Source organism: Sinocyclocheilus anshuiensis, unplaced genomic scaffold, assembly GCF_001515605.1.
Source record: "Sinocyclocheilus anshuiensis isolate Anshui unplaced genomic scaffold, SAMN03320099.WGS_v1.1 scaffold593, whole genome shotgun sequence".
NCBI classification, from domain to species: Eukaryota; Metazoa; Chordata; class Actinopteri; order Cypriniformes; family Cyprinidae; genus Sinocyclocheilus; species Sinocyclocheilus anshuiensis.
In genome coordinates this window covers 102,156-109,997 of record NW_015540876.1, presented here as the reverse complement: position 1 = coordinate 109,997, position 7,842 = coordinate 102,156, and the positions used below count along the sequence as shown (strand labels likewise).

General features: G+C 39.7%; 1 pseudogene; it reads left to right on the top strand.

Annotated features, from left to right (window-relative positions):
• Nucleotides 1–7,842, top strand: part of LOC107688290 (cell adhesion molecule 2-like) — a 512,567-nt pseudogene that overhangs the window by 421,448 nt on the left and 83,277 nt on the right.

Below are 7,842 nucleotides of genomic sequence, written 5' to 3'. Positions count from 1 at the left end.
ATATAACCCTTCTAATTAAATTATTATTACTGTGTTTCGGTAGTGACAAATTTGGGGAGAGGACAAATATTCCAAAACATTCGGAAAATACAATATGAGAATTAACTGCACAATTACTAGAAATGTGTACCTTGGATATTTTACAATTTGCATACATAATAATTTAATAATTTAATGTACATTTTAGAAATTAGTCTGATTCAAAGGAGAATCAGAAGGCTGAATCCTGACTGACAAGAGGAGGAGTCAGGGATGGAGCTGGGTAATTAGCTATTGAGCAATGTGAAACTGGTGATAATACTGAAGGACCTTATAGGAGTGCTGTGATAGGTGTCGCATCCTTATAGGTAGACGTGGATCAGCTGGGAGTCAGCTGATGCGAGCTTGACTAATGTGAGTATATATATATATATATATATATATATACTATATGTAGTCTGACCTCCTGAGATTGATGAACCTTTAGCAAATTAAAAGGAGTTTTGAACCCTATTTCATACCGTACTGGTGGAAAGTGCTGTGCTGTATATAGATGCTGACAGAGAGTGTGACATACAGTATGAGTGTAACAGGAATTTGTAAATCTGCTTTTCTGCAACAACTTTTTAGGTGGTGAGCTGTGTATGCTGGAGTCACTGGCATATTTACCTGTGCAGCTGAATATTATCACCAGTGTATTGTGAATCTCTGTAGTCCATAGTGGATGGTATTTGCAAATGGCAAGCGCTCTTGACTGGGTTTCCATTTAGAGTGGCGCATTGTTGTGAATCAGACAGATACGAATGAGATTTCCACAACAGGAGGATTAGTATGTTAGTTTGACACAGTTTACACCCTCTTGAACCTGGCCTGTTCTAATCGAATGTTTTCTTCTCCTGTCCTTCTCTTTCTCTCCTTCTGAACCTCTCTGTCCTTCCCTGTCTTCCTTTCTTCCTTCCTTCCTTCCGTCCTTCCTTCCTTCCTTCCCTCCAACCTCTCCATCCTTCCCCTCCCCATCACGCTATTCGATTCCAGTGGCGGCCACGAAAAACAAAGTGAGAGGTGAGTTGGATCCTCCATCTTCCCTGCTGCTTGATAAATGGGGAGACACCGTTCCCAATAAGCTGAGCTGAGATAGCTGCCTTATCACTGCTATGAGCCAAGCAGGCAGTACCACCGTCCTGTTCCTTTCCACACGGCCATTATTTTTGCTATTTACTGCCCCTCTCTTTACTGCCCCTGCTTTACCTCCTATGCCATCATTTCTTCTCTGTCATCTTTTTCAACTAACAGGAAAGCTGCTGAACTTCAGTGCTGCACAGAGCTTAGCCGCATGCAGTCACTTGTAGCATGGCTAACCTTAGTGTGAAATAGCTCTAAAATATAATGACCATTTGTTTATATCACTCCGCTTGTCAGTTTTTATTTCAGACAGACTGTCAGTCTGTGTATTTTTCAGTCACTCTCTCTCTCAGTAGGTGGCGATAAGTTGCCTCTGAAGTGAGTCACTGAATTGTTCAGTCACAACACTGATTCATTTATATTAGCGAGTCATTTAATCATTCATTCAACACATTCATTCAAAAATGTCGAATCATTCAGTCCATTCAGTCCACTGTCTGAATAAAAATATTTCCCTGATGTATCTGATGAATTCATAGACTCCAAACATATTTCTTGATTCTTTTTAATATTTTATTTATTAAGTATATTACATTTTTACGTTTAAAAGCACAACCAATAATTGTGAATTTTATAGTAACTACATATTATAGAAGGAGCTGGTGTCAAATTAAATAGTCCAGAAAAATTCTTCAGTGAAGAAACCAACAACAATGTGGCAATTTTAAGGATGGACCTCCAAACCCGTGTTTGCATTGTGTCAAAGTACAAGGCATTTTTATCTTCGATGTTTACTGTTTGCGGAGTATTAAAAGGGTCATATGATGCTGATAAAAACGTGTCCATTTTTGGAAGGCCAAACAAAGTAGTTTCGCTTTCCCATGAAACACAGTGTCACACACTGTGGACTAGAGTGAGCAGAGGCCGGGGGCTAAAGTGAGCAGAGGCGGCGGTTTCGACGAAGGAGCGTCCGGCGGCCTTGCAGCAACCACATGTGATGACCCCGGGCTGGACTCCACTTCGTCCACGGTGAAAGCCGATATTTTCGGCTAAGTATTTCCTCAGCGACCAGCACGGATCAGCTCCAAGCATGACGAAGCAGATATCGTCCTCTTTTGGAAGGCCAAACAAAGTAGTTTCGCTTTCACAACGAATCACACAGTGCCTTCACATGGTAGCGGCGGCAACAATATTACAGCAAGAATAAAAGTTACGCCTTCCTTCTTTGCGTGAACATTTGGGCGGCGTTATGCAAATCTTCCCACATAGTGATGTAGATATGTGGGGGCGTGTTAGAACGAGCCATTTTAGGTAGGCGTGGCTGACTCTTAACTTTTATAAAGAATATCTCTTTGGATTTGAGACTTTAGTCTTTACAACTTTACAGATCTTCTTTATGCACCAAGAGCTTGTAACACTCGAAAGAGAAAGGAAAAATTTAAATCGCATCATATGACCCCTTTAAACTAACTCTGTGGTTTATGGCTTTATTGTGACAGTGTGTCCTTCAGACCACGGCTGTATAATTTCACGGTTGTTGTTTGCCACATAGTTAGACATTAAATTTAAAAGATACTTTCACTAAGTGGTTCAGTGAGAAGCAGTGAAATATTTACAAGGGGAAGTTCACAGAGGTTATGTGTGACTTGGTATGCCATAGGGAAGTGAGATTTCTTTGATTACCCACAAATACTTGCACACAAAAAAACACACAGAGTCAATCAGTTCAAACAAATATATTCAACTCCACTATAACCAGCTGATGCATTATTCACTGTTGCATTCAAAGTATTCATTGTCGCAAAAACAGATTTAACAGTGAAAAAGCTGTGGGGACAATAAAAAGGGGCAAAATTACACCAGTGTATTGTTTTGTAATCCACACCGCTATACTGTTTTGAAAGAGGGCAACCATATGTCCTCTTTATCCCGGACATGTCTTAATTTCTAAATTGCCTAAAATGTAAAGGTTTTGGCTTTGTTTTCATATTGACATGCCCGTCACAGGTGTCAGACTATATTCTCCAGCGTCTCCTCGTCCCTCGTGTGTGTGCAACGTGACAACAGGATTGGTTGATTAATTGGCCAACATACTTTTATAGAAATACAGTATGTTCGATAGATTTTACTGTGGTTTAATAATGTATTTTTCTGGGGGAAAAAATGACAGTAAACAAAAACTCCATGATACAGTTTTGAAAGTTGTGAGTTGTGAAAATTATATGATCTAAGACTTCATATGGTGCATGCCATTGTAAAGACTAAGTCTATCCAATGCTATCTCACAACCAATTCATACGTATTTTACAAGGTGGCTAATTTGTATGAATTCATACAACTTGTACAATTTTGTACGATTTGTCTAGACCCCTGTGACGGGTAGGTTTAGGGGTGGGTTTAGGGGTAGGTCATTCGTATGAATTCATATGAATTGGGGAACTCGTAAAATACGCACGATTTAGCAAAAATCGTACAAATTCGTAATTAGCCGAATTAGCCACCTCATAAAATATGTACGAATTGCCATGAGATCGGATTGGTCTATCCCTCACAGACTTATTTTCATCCCTGTTAAATTCAATATGGCATCTAACCTGACTAAGGTCTATAAAAAATCCCGGACATTTTAGGCAATTTAGAAATCCCAGCCAGGACATGTCTGGGAAAAAGAGGACGTATGGTCACCCTGTTTGAGAACAGCTTTGCTATGTTTCGTTACTTGCTCTCCCAACAATGTGCAAAAATGAAAATCTTGCCTGTGCAATAGATCTGAATGTGACATTTGTTAGCTCTCCCAAAGGTCTGCCTCATTTTTTGAGGAAGAAAAACTATCACTGCAAATATTTGGAGTCAGGTAGATGAAATGAGGCCTATGTGTACAAAATGAGTGAGACGCTATCAGCGACTGACTCCTCTAAACCACCTGCTCTCCTCATGAATAATGCACAAGACTTCATACTATACACACACTCACCTCAGATGGCAATTTTACCTGTGCACCATCTGCCTGCAGTGGCACGGGATGGTATCGGCTTGTGTGTTCGCGCTCGGCGAGTAACAGAGTTGTTTTTGTTGATGGCACTTTCATAGGAACTGTTCCCTTTTGTCGCAGTAAATTACGGCATTAAAAGAGAGGAAAAAAACGACTTGCTACAATTAAGAAACTGTGATTGGGATGTTTGTTTACAATGGCAGGAGCAGCTGCACACTGGTCTAATTGTGCAAATGGAAGTGGAACCGCTGAGGCCAGTTCATTTGTTGTTTGCTAATTGATTAGATTTCTCTAAATCAGAAATTGCAGTGCATCTTCAAAACTTTTCATCCACTGTGTCTGGGTGGGGGGGGGTTGTCCATGTTTTCTGCGTTTAATCGCTTTGATTCACACGATGTGCACAGTAAGCTCATTAGACTCTTTGCAATTAGTGCTATGACTGGTTGAAAGTGATGTGTGTAATTTAATAAGTTAAATGCTTTCTCTGTTCCCAACTTAATATGCAGAAACAACTAACAAACCATCCCAATATAGCAACATTTTCTATCTGGACTATCTTTTTGGCTGACCCAGTGCAGATGGGGCTAGTTTGGGGAAAACTGACACTAGTTTACAACTCACCGTTAACATGGAATTTATTTTTGTTAATGCATGTTCTTGGTATTATTGTGAGCACAATATTCTTTTACAATTTGTATGTTGGATTATGAAAGACATTTATAATGGTACAAAATATTTTTGTTTCAGATAAATGTTTGAACATAAAAAAGTATCAGGATTAAGCAGCACAGCTTAGTTTTTAACATTGATTATAATAAATGTTTCTTGAGCAGCAAATCAGCATATTATAATGATTTATGAAGGATCATGTGACCTGTACTGACCTTTACGATTGTTGCTTGTCATATACAATGTGGCCCCTGGCAGACTGTGTGATATGAGCCTTCATGTATTGCTGTGCATCTAGTTGTTGATTGGTTCTTTATTAGAAGGCAGCCGCAGGACCAGTCGCACTGCAGGACTGTGACCTACAATTTTCCCAGAAATCCGCAGGAGTCCAAGATTAGATGAAGGCAATTAATGGTCCGTAGGTGAACATGACACACTAAGCAGTCCAAGACTGGCCTGCAATGAAAAATCTTTTACGATCCCCAAAATTTGTCTTAGAACAGAGAACAGGAGGAGAACAGGAGGCATTCACACAGTGTTCTTCTAGATTTAGCAAACAGAAGACCATAATCATGACAAGGCCATTCACAACACTTCCCAAAATGTCAAAACAGACAGACACAAGGGCATTTTTAAGAGCAGTAATCTGGTTTAACACTGTCAGGGTGTATTGAAATCAGTTGGGCTGTACTATTCATTTCTAATCGGTGTCTTTCATCCTCTTCTGCTTAGTGTCCCAAAGCTCTAATTAACTCCTCAAACATTATTCTCAGCCCTAGGGAAAGACTGTGAGTGCTGAATGAAAAGAATATCAAAGATTAGCACCTCCATTTTCACTAGTGCCCCTACTGATTCCCAATGGGACGCCCACCCACGGTGATGAGAACTCCGCGTATTAATCTTACCTTGACTCACAAGAGTGTAGCTGTAACCACAGAAGTCTCCTAACGGTGCGTTTCAGGCATTTCCAAACACCAAAGCATTGAGTTCTTGCTGTTTTGTCACTGTAAAACACTGTCAGCACATCTTAAAAATGAATTTTGTGTTTTGGTAAACTGGTCTGGGATTGCATTGTCAGCACCTGGCAAGGCTCGCCAAATTGGCACCTGTTTATGCACTTCATTTCTGGCACACAGCATCCTAGGAACATACACTTGGCATCGTACCCGAATAGATGTGCTTTTTTTTTGGACTGGCTCTGCCTGGTAAACCTCAAACCTGAATTAGTCTGTTTGATTTGGTCTGGCAAATGATGAGGTTGAATCCAAGTGAGATGTCTAGTTGAGACCGTAGATTAAACCAAACTTTCAGGCATTGACAGAATTGGTCCACACATATGTCAGGATTTGTAGCGTTCTATTTGTGTCGTATCAAACCAGCGGTTATGCCAGAGTAATTCGCCCTATTTAGTTCTTTCTCCATCAACAACAGTCCATATTGGACTGATTCCGCCTACCAAGAGTCAGATCTTGAAGCGAAATATTTTGTGGGCAAAAAAGGTTGTCGTCAAAAATGTAATGACCTATACAAAGAAGTCAATTTCAAACCAAGCAGCTTTCTATTGGTCAACATTGCAAATTTGCACAACCAACTAGAACATGAACAAAATCTTCCATGTGAAACTGTTTCACCCTTATGTTAGACTGCTGATTGTATGGATTCCTGTTGAAATTACTGGATTTCGCCTGTGAAATTATACCAAGTAACTGATCAAGAATCTTACCACACTTTCACTGTTATACAGCAGCTAGTCCCACCCCTTGAATCTGATTGGTCAATTGTGACCCTGGACCACAAAACCAGTCATAAGGGTCCATTTTTTGAAATTTAGATTTTTACATCTGAGATTTTTACATGTATCATCTGAAAGCTGAATAAATAAGCTTTCTATTGATGTATGATTTGTTAGGATAGGACAATGTTTGGTTGAGATACAACCATTTGAAAATCTGGAATCTGAGGGTGCAAAAAAATCTAAATATTGAGAAAATCTCTTTTAAATTTGTCTAAATGAAGTTCTTAGCGATGCATTTTACTGATTTTTGGCATAAAAGAAAAATCGATCATTTTGACCCATTCAATGTATTGTTGGCTGTAAATATACCCGTGCAACATGACAGGTTTTGTGGTCCAGGATCACAATTATCATACCAAGAGTGTTGATGGACAGTCCAACAGCACTCAGACATTAAACAGTTTATCGTTCCTTGTTTCTGTGTTTGTGGCGTTCCAGACCAGAGTATGTGAGTGGTACAGAGTTGTGTGATTTGTTTAAATGTTTAAATGAGCAAAAAGTCTCGCAGTGGCTGATTTATGCTGAAAAATATGGGCCGCTTGTCTTCTGTCAGCGTGGTCAAGGCTAAAAGTCAAGGGCTTGACTACCTCCAGGCTGGCCTCAGCGTCTTAGCGAACTAAAGCATACTTGCTAAAGGTCATCTTGTTACTGTTTTCCGCTGAAAGGTTACGGAGATACGTGGGTTTGAAGAGGCAAGACAGATCACTCATGCAGCTGATTCATGTTTTGCGTCATCTCAAATGTTGTGAGAGCCTCTAAACATTAGCAGATTGAGGGTGAGAACGAGCTGTGAAATGTCAGTTGTGTGGCTTAAATTACATTTTATAATATGTCTGTTAGAAGTGAGAAACGAGGTGTTGTCTATTGTTTTAATAGATGTAGACTTTGTACTTGTAAAGTCTTCAAGTTTAAAGGAGTAAGCAAAAAAGACATGACATCATTTTAAGTGAACTATTCCTTTAAGATTTCACACAATTAGTATGTTAATTGATATTAAAATAAGGAAAATCTTGGAAATTAGTCGTATGTCAGTTCCTTTACGTCACATGAGACTTTTTCTCTTTGTTTTCTACCTCTCAGTGGGAGAGTTATTGAGGACATTTAGGAGAGGCTGGAGCTAATTTTATATTTTGCTCATTGAGTTTAGAGACAGGGAGGGACATACATACAGGAAGGAGAAACAGAGGGGAAGAGGAGAACAGGAGGCATACATACAGAGAGAGAGAGAGAGAGAGAGAGAGAGAGAGAGACAGACAGACAGACAGACAGACAGACAGACAGATAG